Source organism: Mustela nigripes, chromosome 3, assembly GCF_022355385.1.
Source record: "Mustela nigripes isolate SB6536 chromosome 3, MUSNIG.SB6536, whole genome shotgun sequence".
In the NCBI taxonomy this organism is placed as follows: Eukaryota; Metazoa; Chordata; class Mammalia; order Carnivora; family Mustelidae; genus Mustela; species Mustela nigripes.
The window spans coordinates 121,683,439-121,698,595 of record NC_081559.1 but is presented as its reverse complement, the minus strand read 5'-3'; the positions used below and the strand labels follow the sequence as shown (position 1 = coordinate 121,698,595).

The following is a 15,157-nucleotide window of genomic DNA, read 5'->3' as shown; positions in this document are numbered from 1 at the left end:
GCCTCTAGGACATATGTGATCAGCCACCTTGGCCTGCCTCCCCATGCCACTTAGTCTTCCTGGCCTCAGTCTCTATCTGCCCAGTGGCAGTGCCCTTCTGGTTGTTTTTAAGGCTTCTTCCAGCCACTGGTTCCCTAGGGTGGAAACCAAGGTGGTTCCTATTTCCAATCCTCACCTCTAAATCCACACTCTCATATTCCCGTACAGTGTGAAAACACACACCCAGTTCTGCCACCTCTATAGTGAGTCTCTGACCAGATTTGGGAGAAGGGAATGGGAGAGAGAGGAACCAGTCAGGCTCATCTTAAATTCCACTGGAGTGCAAATCCTGACAATTTCTCAGTGGCATACCTGTGCAGGAGAACCTGAGAAGTCTCCCACATTTTGAATCAGGATAGAACTCCACCCCCCTGCACTGGGCAGTTCTTGTGGAAATCTGAACATACCCAGGTCAAGGAAGCTGGGGTGGGAAGGAGAGATGTGCAGGGACACATGTGAAGGCTAGAAAAGCAGGACTTTGGGACACCCCTTAATAATGTCCAGTTCAAAACAACTGTTCTTATCAATGTTGGAAGAATTATTAAAACAATCATGTTCCTGAAGGAGAATCACAAAATGGAAGTGTGAGATTCTTTTTTTTTGTTTTTTTTTTAATTTTTTTTTTTAAGATTATTTATTTATTTATTTGTCAGTGATGGAGAGAGAACGAGCAAGCACAGGCAGACAGAGAGGCAGGCAGAGGCAGAGGGAGAAGCAGGCTCCCTGCCAAGCAAGGAGCCCGATGTGGGACTCGATCCCAGGACGCTGGGATCATGACCTGAGCCGAAGGCAGCCGCTTAACCAACTGAGCCACCCAGGCGTCCCGGAAGTGTGAGATTCTTGAAAATGTGACCAATGAAAGCCAAAATCTGAAAGACAATTTCTTTACTCTTGCTTTCAGAATAGATTCATTCATTTTTGTCCTTATTTTCTGCCCAGGAAATATTTACAGAGCACCTCCTAAGCCTCCAAAACCATGCTTCATGCGGGTTATAGTGATTTACTTTAAATTGCTTCAGTATTATCAGTGTGCAGGTGTGTGAGTGCCAGCTGATTTCAGCTTGAATCCAACCACGTGCTCTCAAGAATATACACTCTGGGAGCAGTTGGTTAGCTGCCCAGCCTGGACACAGCAAAGAGGCAGCTTCCTCTGCCTTCTGCCACACAGATCCCATTGACACAGATGATTTGCTCTTTGGCAGGCAATCAAAAATGGATATTCTTTGCTGACACTAGTGACTCATGAATTATCATGGTGAATGAGAGAAATGGGCTCTTAACCACTGAAAACGTCAAGATAGGAGAAATGGTTAAAGGCTTAGGCATTCAGTTTGAGATGATGAAAAAGTTCTGGAGATGGACTGGTTGTCCAGAAATGTGAATGCATTTAATGCTACTGAACTTAAAAATGGTTAAAATGGGGAGTGGGGTGCTGAGTGGCTCAGTCAGTTGGGCATCCAACTCTTGGTCTTGGCTCAGGTCATGATCTCAGGGCTCCATTTTTAACCCAGAGTCTGCTCCAGATTCTCTCTCTCTTCCTCTCCCTCTACCCCTCCCCCACTCATTCTCGCTCTCTAAAAATAAATAAATAAATAAAATCTTTAAGAAAATGATTGAAATGGTAAATTTTATGTTCTGTATATGTTATTTCAATTTTTAAAAACTTTAAGGTGGAGCCCCTGGCTGGCTCAGTTGGCAGAACATGTGACTCTTAATCTCAGGGTTATGAGTTCAAGCTCCACATTGGGCATGGAGCCTACTTAATTAAAAAAAATAATAAAATAATTAAAAATTTATAAAAAATTTTAAGCTGTAGACACTGCCCATCCTTGCATGAATAGGGACAAACAACCATGACACTGGTCACCAAAATGTCCCCTGAGGCCTGGTCCCTGCTGGGGCTGTGCCTCACCAATGCTTTAGGAGGATTTCTGATTGCTGAGTGCCAACTAGAGGGTTCCAAATTAGGCCTCTAGAGCACAGGTCTGCAAACCCTTATAGTCAAGGGCCAGAAAGGTAAATATCCTAGTCTTTGTGGGCCATGAACTGTCTGTTGAAACTGCTCCCCTCTGTCATTCTAACAGGAAAGCAGCCACAGGCTATACCTACCTGAATGAGCATGGCTGTGTTCCAATAAAAATTCATCTACAAAAATCTGACCTAGAGCTTCATGTGCTGTCCCATGCTCTCCATCATTGGAATATTGTGTCTCCCTTGAGTGTCTTTTCATGCAAGGTGAGGTGGGAGCACTTCTACTTGCTTTGCCAAAGCCACATGTATTCACTGTCTGTGGGGAGGCCCTCGGGGTAAGGCCTCCTTCCCTCCCGGCCCAAAAGTGCAGTGGCTGGGTTGTCAGACTTCTCACATCTCAGACAATCTGGACGGTCTGGTCACCTGCCTCAGAGAGCCCTGGAGTTGTAGGGAGCCTGCTGGCCAGCACCTGTTCACAAACAAAGACTCAGCCTGGAGCGTGGAGTACAACAGATAATATAAACAAAAGATTTAAAAAATTGCTCAAGGCATTATAAAATAAGAACTCTAACAGAGCAACAAAGAAAAGCCATTTGAGGCTGGAAAACAACAGCAAAAAAAAAACCCTACAGATTAGCCCCTCAGTGAAGAAAAGATGGGTCTGGCCCATTCAACCAGCACTAAGAACAGTGGGTGAGCTCCCAAAGCCAGGGAGACTTTAGGAAGGAACTGGATTTTCAACTACAAAACTGCAGGTTCCCTGAGGAACATCTGGATTTCAGGGTTCATTCGTTTTACCAGCTTTGCAGAAGACCGACTAAATCTGCAGGACAATTCAATTGGCTTCTGCCACTGATTATCACAGGTCTAAGGCAGAGGGAGGGAAGTGGAGGGTTGTTACAGGCGGTGCTTCTACGGAGCCGCTACCATACTCAGATCAGATTTCAGCGGCACCTGGGTGGCTCAGCTGGTTAAGCATCTGCCTTCGGCTCAGGTCATGATCTCAGGGTCCTGGGGTTGAGTACTGCATCGTGCTCCTTGATCAGTGGGGAGTCTGCTTCTCCCTCTCCCTCTGTTCTCCCCAAATTGTGCACGCTTGAATAAATAGATAAAATCTCTCTCTCTTGAATAAATAGATAAAATCTTTTTTTAAAAAGTAAAAAACAGATTTCCGACTATATATTCTTGCTTCCCCCAGCATCCTTTTCTCCTCTCCACTGGATCTGCTTACAAACCAGTCAGCATGCACCCTGAATGACTGCATGGTGTGTAGGGACAAGATCCAGTTTAAAACACAGAGGGAACAAGCTTCAAACATGAACTACACAGTGGACTCGATTTCCTCAAGTACAAAAATTTCTTCTTGGGGAGGGGGTGGGAGAGATGCAGTAACAGGGTGATGGACATGACGGAGAGCAAGTGATGGAATGAGCACTGGGTGTTCTATAAGACCGATGAACCACTGAACTCTACCTCGGAAACTAAGAATACACTATATGTTCATTAATTGAATTTAAATTTTAAAAAATCTTTCTTTACAATGTTACCATAAGAAGTAAATAGCTTATTTGTTAAATAACATGGGGTTTTTTTCCTGTCATTTTCTTGAGCTCTTACTCCATGAGAGACTCTATAAGGAGTTGTTGTTGTTCCTAATTAATTGATTTATTTATTGAATACAATTGAAGTACAGTTGTCATACAGTATTATATTAGTTTTAGGTGTACAGCATAGTGGTTCAACGATTCTATACATTATGCAATGCTCACGATGATAAGTGTAGTTACCATCTGTCACCATACAAAGTTACGATGCTATTACAGACTATGTTCCCTATGCTGTACTTTTCCTCCCATGACTTACTCTATTTCATAACTGGGAGGTTTGTTCCTTTCTTGTTGTTTTAATGTATTTGCCTCTTTAAGTCACAATTATCTCTCTGTATTACAGAAAGAAAACTGAGGCTTAAGAGAGTTTAACTGAAATAAAATTGTAAATGTTTTGGCACAGAGTGGGCATTGAATAAATGTCAACTACTACCCCTTCCAGAAAAAGCCTAATTTCAAATATGCTGTGTTCTTCCCTCTCAAAGAGATGATATGCTGAGGGTGGGGGCAGGTACTGCTTCCGGCCAGACACGTGTCGCGGTGTTTCTCTCCACATGCTTAAGTCTTCTTTTCCTTCCACCAGAAAGGTTGTATTCATTCTTCACACAAACTGAGGCACCTGTTAGCTTTATTCTGAGCTGTTTGATGAGTTTGTGGCCATTTAAAAAAAAAATTTTATTTGTTATTTGAGAGAGAGAGAGAAAGAGAGAGAGAGGTAGCAGTGCTACCTCAAGGGGGAGGGTATGGAGTAGAAGGGGGAAGCAGGCTCCCGACTGAGCAGGCACCTGACGCAAGGCTCCATTCCAGGACCCTGGGATCTGGACCTGAACTGAAAGCAGACACTTAAATAACTGAGCCCTCCCAGGGGCCCCGAGTTTGCAGCTATTATTAATGGAACTTTTCAGTGATGCTTTCTATTGGCCATTGCTGCTATAGAGCAGAGATAGAATGTGGATCTGGAGTCTCCCTGTCTTACGGAACTCTTACTAGTTCTATTGGTCTCATAATGGAGATCTTTAAAAAACAAAACAAAACAAAACAATTCTTGCATCTCATTTCTTTCCCTCGTCTTATTGTATTGTCCATAAACTCCAGAAGAAATACTGAATTGTAGCTCTGACAGTGGGCATCCTTTTTGTTTTCCTGTCTTTACCTTAATAATTCTTTGGCAGATGCCCTTTGTCCAGGTCACTCAGGTCTCCTGACTTTGTTGCTGTTTGCTGTTTGTTTCCACCAGGAGTGCATGTTGAATTTTGTCGAATGCTTTTTCAGCACCTGTTGACAGGGTCAGGACTTTTTTCTTTAAACCCCGTTAACTAGATCCCTTTGCATTGCCTCAGCCTTGTGCACTTGGCTTGGCCATAGCTTATTATTTTATTAACCCATTGCTTGGTTGGATTTATTGTTGGTGGGGTTTTTTATTTTAGTAATTTACTAATTACGTGCATAAATAAGATATTCCTACTGGTTTATTTTTGCACACCCCCCCTTCTCTGTCTTTATTAGCAGGATATGTTAACCTTCTAGAAATATTTTATAAGCATTCCACTTTCTCTATGCACTGAATACAGTATGTAACATGGGGATATCTACTTTTCTGAAGATTAGGTAGATTCTTTGGATAAAACTGTACAGTCTCCAACTTTTTGGTGGGCTGACTGTGGATCACAATTTCAAGGTTGGTTTTTTGTTTTGTTTTGTTTTTGTTTTTTGCCTTTTTATGAAGATTTTACATTTCCCAGGTGATCACCCACCTCATCCAGGATTTCAAATGTATATAACAAAATGTAATATAAAATTCCACATAGTATGTTTGCTAGGACTGGCATAACTACTACAAACCCGGTGCTTTAAACAATAGAAATTTACTTTCTCACAATTCTGGAGACTAGAGTCCAAAATCAAGGTGTTCCTTGGAACCTCTTAGAACTTCTCTAAGGAGTTCCTTCCCAACCCCTCCAAATTCCTCTGATATCTGGTCAAGATCTGCAGATCTGGCATTGGGGAGGTGGCTACCTTATTTGGGATCAAGACAAACACCTACTGCTCCTTGTCTTTCCTTTAGGACCCCACCTATGGCTATAGAAGAGCCCTGAAGAAAGCCTGAGGAAGAATCTGTTCTACTTCTCTATCTGGCCCCCAGTGCTTGCAGGCAATCCTTTGTGTTCTTTGGCTCATACACACATCACTGCCATCTCCATGTCCATCTTTTACATGGTGTTGTGGGTGGAGGGAGGGACAAGTTTCTTCTTTTAAAGGTACCTCAGAGAGCTGCTTAGTGTGGATTTGAATATGTAAAGCACCTGTTATTTTGCAAAGTTTTTGTTTGTTTTTAAAGATTTATTTATTTATTTATTTATTTATTTGAGGTGGGGAGGAGGAGAGGGAGGGAGGGGGTATCTCCAGCAGACTCTTCAGTTGAGTGAGTTTGACCAGGGCTTGAGATTATGACTCAAGCTGAAAACAAGAGTTGTATGGCCCTTTCTTCATTTAAAGGTACCTCTGAGAGCTGCTTAGTTTGTTTGATTTGAATATGTAAAGCACTTGTTATTTCGCAAAGTTTTTGTTTGTTTTTAAAGATTTATTTATTTATTTATTTATCTATTTGAGGCAGTGGGGGCAAGGAGAGGGAGGGGAATCTCCAGCAGACTCTCCAGCTGAGTGAGCTTGACCAGGGCTTGAGATCATGACTCAAGTTGAAAACAAGAGTTGTAGGGGCGCCTGGGGGCTCAGTGCCTTAAAGCCTCTGCCTTCAGCTCAGGTCATGATCTCAGGGTCCTGGGATCGAGCCCTGCATCAGGCTTTCTGCTCAGTAGGGAGCCTGCTTCCTCCTCTCTCTCTGCCTTCCTCTCTGCCTACTTGTGATCTCTGTCTGTCAAATAAATAAATAAAATCTTTTTAAAAAATAAATAAATAAACAAGAGTTGTATGGCCCATCACCCACCCAGGCGCCTTTCATTTGCAAAGCTTTTGAATTGCAATTCTGATGTTTTCCTTAACCCAGGAATAATTTTGTTAAATTTATCTTATATTTAATTTTATATTGTTAAATTTCCCAACATTTTGGTTTTTCCTTCTGTTCCCTCATTTGCTTTTATTGCTCATTTCTAACTTTACTACACTCGTTTATTGATTGTGGCCCGTGTGATTTCCACTTTGGGGGTAAAAAGAGTTCCATATCTGTCTGTCAGTCCAAGCACGTTAATTATGATAGTCTAGACATCTGTAGTCTTGCTTGTTTAACTAATTTACCTAGTAAGAAATATGTCAGTAATGGAGCAAAAGAGTAGCTATGTAAAAAATACCATATGATTTTGCTCATATGTGGAATTTTAAAAACAAAACAAAGGAAACAATGGGGAAAAAAAGAAATAAACAAAAACATGGACTCTTAACCATAGACAACAGATAGTCCCCAAAGGGGAGGGGAAGAGGACAAATAGGTAAAGGGAATTAAGAGTACATATAATGAGCACTCCGTATTGTATAGAACTGTTGAATCAGTATTTGGACACCTGAAATTAATATGACACTGTATGTTAACTAACCGGAAATAAGAGAAAGAAAGAGAGAGAGAGAGAGAGAAAGGAAGAAAGAAAACAAAAGAAGAAAAGAAAGAGATAACAGTTGAGTACAGTAACAATAACTACAAAAGAAATATAAAAGAATAGAAGATTGCCTTCAAAATAACATCAAAACCTACAGATATTAGCGTTCTACTTAACAAAATATGGATGAGGAGAGTATAAAGTTTCAACTTCCCTCAAATTCATCTATAAATTCAATGTGATTACAGCCAAAACTCTAACACATCTTAAAGGGATTTGACATAGTTCTAAAAATTTACTTGGAAAATTAAAGGGCCAGGCATAGCTAGGACAGTTCTGAAGATGAGCATCAAATAGAGATTTGTCATATCAGATAGAACTTCCTAAATAAAAAAAAAGAAAGATTATTAAAAAACAAAAAAGAAAAGAAAGAAAGATGTTGGTTTCTCAAAATAATTAGGGTTTTATCCATTTTCTTCATATTCTTACTTATTTTAGCTTTTTATTTCCAAATTCGTGTGACTAGGCATATATAGATCCATGACATTAAACATGTTCCTGATCAATTGTGCCTTATATGAGCATTATAGGAGGCCTGATGGCCCACAGGACCTAAGCACTAACTGTAAACAGGTGTGTGGGTCCATGGTCAGTTCTGTCACCAACACTGTGCTGGAGGCCATTCCATCACCTCTGTAGGCATCAGTACCTCATTTATGAAATGGAGATCATGGGCTTTGTCACTACCTGGTGGGGGGGGGGGGGGGGGGGGGGGGGGGGGGGGTGGGGCAGCTAGCTTCTGGCTTGTGGTAAGTTCTCAAAGAACCGTTTTCTAAAATGGTAACAATGACAATGATGACCCACAACCTAAGAAAGGTCCCTACATTTTCTAATGGTTAAAAAAATATTAAGTAATATTTTGTGATGCATGAAAATTCTATGAAACCAAAATTTTAGTGTCCATAAACAAAGTTGTACTAGAACAGCCAGCCGCTCATCCTCTTAGGCATTGCCTATGGTTATTTTCACACTACCATGCAGAATGGAGTACAAGAGAGAGTACTTAACCCCCAAAGCCTACAGTATTTACTCTCTGGTCCTTTGTGAAAGAAGCTTGCCAACCTCTGCTTCAGGCCATTCACCCTACCCCACAAATCTTTGAGATTTTATGATCATATTACCCTTCTCCTTACTAGTGAAGGAATATGATCTGGTTCCATGCTACTACTTTGACCTCCTTTAACAACACAAAATTTTTCAGCATGTCCAGAAAATAAAGTGTCAATCACATTTATTAGTCTTTGTTTAATAATAGTCCCTTCCACCTAGAATTCTCTTCTTCCTTCTGAATATGAAAATCTCTACTCAAGAACCCAATTTGCTTTTATTTTACATACAATAAAGTGAACATATTTAACTATACAGATTGAAGAGGTTTGCAAATATACACAGTGTGTAACCAACATCCAAATTAAGACATGGATCATTCCTCACCAATGCAGAAAGTTCCCTCTGCAACCACTCTTCTGATAACAATCTCTTTTGATTAGATTTTTTAATCTCTTCTTAAACTTTCCATAAATGAAATCAGACAATATGTACTATTTTTTTTTACCTGGCTTCTTTAGTTCAGCATAATATTTGTGAGACTCACCCATGTTGTGTTCATCACTTTGCCCTGCTGTCTAGTATTCCAACTGTATGAGTAAACTACTATTTGCTTATTCCATTCTTGTTAATGGCCACTTGGGTTGTTTCTGTCTTGAGGCTATTATGAATGAAGTGTCTATGAACATTTTTCTACAAGTCTTTTTGTGGACATAGTCTTTGTAGTTCTTAGGAATGGCTGGATCCTCAGCTCTGTGTTTGTTTAACCTTGTAAAGAACTGCCAAGTAGGGGCACCTGAATGGCTCAGTGGGTTAAAGTCTCTGCCTTCGGGGCACCTGGGTGGCTCAGTGGTTAAGCCTCTGCCTTCAGCTCAGGTCATGATCCAAGGGTCCTGGGATCGAGCCCCGCATCTGGCTCTCTGCTCAGCGGGGAGCCTGCTTCCTCCTCTCTCTCTCTCTCTCTGCCTGCCTCTCTGCCTACTTGTGGTCTCTGTCTGTCAAATAAATAAATAAAATCTTTAAATAAATAAATAAATAAAAATAAAAGTCTCTGCCTTCGGCTCAGGTCATGATCCCAGGGTCCTGGGATCAAGACCTGTGTGGGGCTCACTGCTCAGCAGGGACCCTGCTTCCTCCTCTCTCTGCCTGTCTCTCTGCTTACTTGTGATCTCTGTCTGTCAAATAAATAAATAAAAATCTTCAAAAAAAAAAAAAAACTTCCAAGTAATTTTCCATGGTAGCACACCATCTTACACCCTTTCCAGCAATGTAGAAGAGATCTGGTTGCTTTACATCCTTATCAACATTTGGTATTTTCACTCTTAATAAGTGTAAGATATACCTCATTGTGGTTTTTTTAATTTGCATTTCCCTGATGACTAGTGATGTTTGGCACCTTTTCCTGAGCCTATTGGCTATGTGTATATATTTTTGTGTGACATATTCATTCAAGTCTTTTGCTCATTTTTTCAATTGGGTCATTCATCATATTGTTGATCTACAAGGTTACATATTCTAAATCAAGTCCTGCAAATATTTTCCCTGCAAAATTTTTCTCAGATGCAGTTTCTCTTTACATTTTCTTAGCAATGTCTTTTGATGAGCAGAAGATTTTAGAAGTTATTATTCTTTTCCATTGATCTATTTGTTCTATTTACACCATGCTATACTGTCTTACACCATTGCTATAGCTTTACACCTTTTGTTCTTTTTTTCAAGACTATCATAAATCATTTGCATTTTCATAAACATTTTTACAATCATCTTATCGATTTCTTAAAAAAAGATAAATTAAATTAAAAGAAGATCCCGCCAACGTGCTATTCTGATGGCAGAGTGGAGGATTACCCTGTGCCCCACAAAATGGAGCTTGAGGCTATGAGCAGATCCACCGGCCCAGGAAAGCCAGCTGTCTTCCCACATCTGACCACAGTGCAGTTGGCCACTGGCATGTGCTTCACCACCTGATCCTTTGTTTATGAGGTTACCTCCACCAGGTACACCTGGTGTTCCACCTGATCTTGGTGACCTTGTTCTTCTTGGACTTTGGAATGCTCTTCCTGCTGCTCTGGATTGGCATTTATAGATGAGGCACCAACAGTTCCAAATGGGTGGCTTCGGTGAACCCCTGCTTTTTTAAATGACTCTTTAGAGATTCTTCTATTTTCTTATTTGACATAGAGAGAACACAAGCAGGGGGAGGGGCCAAGGGAGAGGGAACGGCAGACTCCCTTCCAAGCAAGGATTTTGACACAGGGCTCTATCCCAGGACCCTGAGACCATGACCTGAGTGGAAGGCAGATGCTTAACTAACTGAGCCACCCAGGCAACTCTTAAATTAATTTTATAACTGTTGTTGGAGATGTCGCACCTGCTGCTCACAATAAAGGCAGATGTGTGACTATCAAAAAATTAAAGCTAACACTAAAAAATAAGAAAACTAAAGATCCTGGTAGATTTTGGTTAGATTTCACTGAATCAATAAATCAATTTGGAGATAATTGATATCCTTTTTTAAGAAAATTGAGTCTTCTGGTCAAAAATATGGTTATCCTTCCCCTCATTTATGTCCTCATTAATGTCTCTCTGCAATGCTCATTTAGGTCTTAGTATGGAGTAAAGAGTATAATTTAATTTTATTGTTTTATTTTTGTTACTGTCAGTATATAGAAATACATTTTTCAGGGGTGCCTGTGTGCCTCAGTCTGTTAAGTGTCTGCCTTCAGCTCAGATCATGATCCCAGGGTCCCAGAAATAGAGCCTAAGGTCAGGCTCCTCTTGCTCTCTCTCAAATAAATACATAAAATCTTTTTAAAATTTTAAAAAGAATAAATTTTTCATATTGACTTTATATCTTACAACTTTAAATTTACTTCTCAGTTCTAATAGTTATTTTGTAGAGTCTTATGGATTTTCTCTATAATTATGTCAAAGTTTAAATGTCACCTTTTCCTATGACTTCCCTGGACAGGATTTGTTATCCACCCCTCCATGAAATCCCACAATGCTTTGTTGGTATCCATACTTCCATCATGACCACTACTATCAATGTTGTAATCACCTGTTTATCTATTGTGCTCTCAGTAAGAAATGTATCATTTTTTCATTTCATGTTTCCACTCCCTGGGTAATAAGTGAATGAATGAATATATATTTGAGTTTTCTGGAATTACTTATTCCAAATAAATACTCCAAATATTGCTTACTCCAAATACTATTTCTGGCCCTATTGGTATGCCTTCTACATGTCTCATTTTAAAACCAAACAGCGGCAGACAACTGGGTGGCTCAGTCAGTTAAGCATGTGCCTTTGTCTCAGGTCATGACCCAGGGTCCTGGGATGGAGTCTCACACCGGGCTACCCACTCAGCGGGAAGTCTGCTTCTCCCTCTGCCCCTACCCCGCACTCGTGCACTTGCTCACTCTCTTCGTGCACATGCAAACATAAATAAATAAAAGCTAAACTAAAAAAAAAAAAAAAAAAAAAAAAATCAACAATGAACCACAGAGTTGAAATTTCTGTCCGGTAACAGCACAGAAGTAAACATGATTGATTCTACCTGAAAGGTAGGAGCTTGGAAAGCTTCATACTGTATATATTGTTAACTTAATACTGTTACAAGTATGTGACCCCCTACTCAAATATCACACCTCTCCTTTCCTTCTTTTCTCAAAAATAGCTAGAACAATGTAACAGTATATTTTAAAGAGAATCTGGCACTCTTCCTGTTACAATGTTGTATCCTTAGGGGGATAAAGTGCAGAATCAGGAGAGGAAGAAAATCCAGGGAGTACAGTGCGCATTAGCAAAGTGAAAGAACCCCCAGTCTCCCCACTACAGGACCTTGGAGAGCTTTCTCCCTGAACCTGACTTCCTCAGATCTACCACACATCTGGGACCAATTGATCTAAAGGACCTCCTGCTCTGAAATTCTCCTAATGCTTATGGCTCGGATAGAAAAGCCTTCCATATTGCTAACCAGTGTTGATAATGCAGTACTATTTGCACTCCTATCTGCATGGTCAACAAATCAACTTATTATTTAACAAATGTTTCGTGTATTCCTACAATGTAAGACTCCTTCCTTAGTGAGCACGTACTCCCTAGTGACAAGGCAAATGAGAGACAATCTGCACACTTGTGGGATGTAAAAGCCCCAGTTAAGGTAGTGAAGGCTTCTCATCTCCATCCAAGGAGAACACTTTCAGCTTCCTTCCTTGCAGGAAGGAAGGAAGGAAAACTTATGTTCATTTCCCTGAACATAAGTTTGCACCTATGAACAGTAGAAAGTTTCACCAGGATCCTCATATCCTATATATAACCAGCTCAAAGGCCAGCTCTTAATTCATCAAGCATTTGATGGAAAAAAAACAGGGAGGAAGAAAGGAAGTACCCTCTGCCCCGACGAAGCTTCTCAGCCAGCCTTTCCAAGTTTTCAAGGCTCACTGAGAAGAGGTTTGTTATGGTTGAGCATGGCAGAGTTGAACCCACCTTGACCAGCTGGATAGAGCCAGAAGATTATGACAGCATGGAGGATATTCTAGAGATGCACGTTTTGAGGGTGTAGTTCCAGAACTCTCTGGGAGAAGCTGAGGTTAGGATTCCTACCCAGAGTTTTCCAATCTGTGGTTCTGCAGTCAATTTAGAGAGTTGTGATCAGAATTCTTTTAATCAAACACATATTGGAGTGGATAAAAATAAATTATGTTTCATGAAACTTTGTTTCAGTTGAGAGCGTGTGTGTGTGTGTGTGTGTGTGTGTATTCTATATCCCCGCTTGTATATAAAATCTATTCCAGCTGTGGGTCTCAGGCAGAAGTCATGCCATTCTCCACCACAGACAACCAGTTCTTTTAATTTAAGAGCAAAACAGACCATGAAAGGCATAATATCTCCAAGAGGATGGTAATAAGGGAACTGGTTTTTCTCAGGGAGGAGGTGGAGGAAGGGTAACTTTGCCTTTCTAGTAGTTACTGGGAGAGCTAGGGGGTAGGTAAGCTTCAATCATGAGGAAAGCCACAATTAGCTTATCTCCCTGATAAGTCAGGCACTTCCTTCAGAGAATCCACCCTTTAACACCTTCTTTGGTGAACCAGAGTTTAAAAAAAAAAAAAAAAAAAAAAACGACATCATTTCTTTTCTTTTCTTTTCTTTTTTTTTATGTTTCTTGATTATATCTTTCTCTTCTGGTTTGCCTTAGATCCAAGAATAGCAGAAAATGTATTTTGTTTTGTTTGGTTGGTTGGTTTTTTAAGGTTTTGTTTATTTGTTTGACAGAGAGAGAGTACAGGAGAGCATCGACAAGGGGAGCAGCAGGCAGAGGGTGAGGGAGAAGCAGACTCCCTGCTGAAAAGAAGCCAAAAGCAGGGCTTGATCTGAGGACCCTGGGATCATGACCTGAGCCGAAGACAGTCACCCAATCAAGTGAGCCACCCAGGAGCCCCAAGAAAATGTATTTTGTGGGTGTTTTTTTTAGCTCCTACGCTGTTCAGGGACCAGACATTCAAATCTTGGTTCTGCAGCTTACAAGCTGTGCAATCCAGCACAAGTGACTAACTTCCCTCTGCCTCAGTTTCCATTGTAAATGGAGATAACTATGTTGTAGAGATCAAATAAGAGCATAAGAAATGTATTTAAATATATGTAAAGAAGCACTAGAAGCTCCCTTGATTATTACCCATCCTGACATTGCCCTAGTGGTGAAATGTTCCTCTCTGGTCTAATGGAGTTGTGCTCCATTTGGGAAGTCGGAAGATACGCTCTTAGCCAACATACTTTGGACAGCATGGTGATATAAGGAGAAGGACATGGCCTCCAGAACCTAGACCGGGGCTCGAACTCTTAGCCTATTTATTTCCTCACTAAGTGACCTTGTAATTTAACTAACATCTGGCTCCCACTCCTCTCTAAAATGTGTATCTAATACTCACTGAGTAGGAGACAATGGACCAACCTGTTAATTTTCTCCTTTACCCTTTATAACAACTTTCTAGGAAGACGAATGGTAATCCTAGTTCCAGGACCCCTCGCTATGCTTTCCAGAAATTCGGTGATTATTTCCAAGTCAACTTGCAGTACAAGGCAAAGGATGCCTGTATAATAAACTATATTCCAGATGCAAAGAACGAATTGTCATTCCCACAGGAATTGCCCTATCCTCATGGATGTTCTTCTTAATAAATGATTTAAAAGGCTAAAAATAAAGATTTTTTAAAGAGTCAAAATTCTCTTTAATAAACAAAGCAAATGAGAAAGGGGAAAAAAAGAGAGAGAGAGAAATCAAGAAACAAACTCTTAACTAGAGAGAACAAACTGATGGTGGGGGTGGTTGGGTGACATTGGTGATGGGGATTAAGGAGGGCACTTGTTGTGAACACCAGGTGTTGTATAGAAGTGTAGAATCACTATATTGTACACCTGAGACTAATATAACACTGTATGTTAACTCACTGGAATTTAAAGAAAAACGTGATTTTAAAAAGGGTCAGAATTCCCCTTCTTACCACAACTACTTTTGTTGTTAGCTATTACTTTGCATTCTTTGTCTACATGCAGATATGGTTTCTCCTAGTTTCTGTCACATAATAAACTATTCACACTCTACTTTCCTATGTGACAGTCCTCATTTGCCAGCAGAGTTCTCACATTATCCCATAAAGTAGCTCCAGAATTGACCACTGTGTGGAAGTTTTATAACATTGGATATGAACATTGTATTCAAGTTTATGCTACAACAATTCTCTTTATTTTTTTTTTTTAAGATTTTATTTATTTGACAGAGAGAGAGATCACAAGGAGGCAGAAAGGCAGAGGGGAAGACAGAGAGAGAGGGGAAGCAGGCTCCCTGCTGAGCAGAGAGCCCATGCGGGGCTCAATCCTGGGAC

General features: G+C 40.4%; 1 pseudogene; it reads left to right on the top strand.

Moving 5' to 3' along the window:
- Positions 1-10,135: 10,135 nt before the first annotated feature.
- On the top strand, positions 10,136-10,362 carry LOC132014532 (transmembrane protein 258-like; annotated as a pseudogene).
- The last annotated feature ends 4,795 nt before the right edge of the window (positions 10,363-15,157 follow it).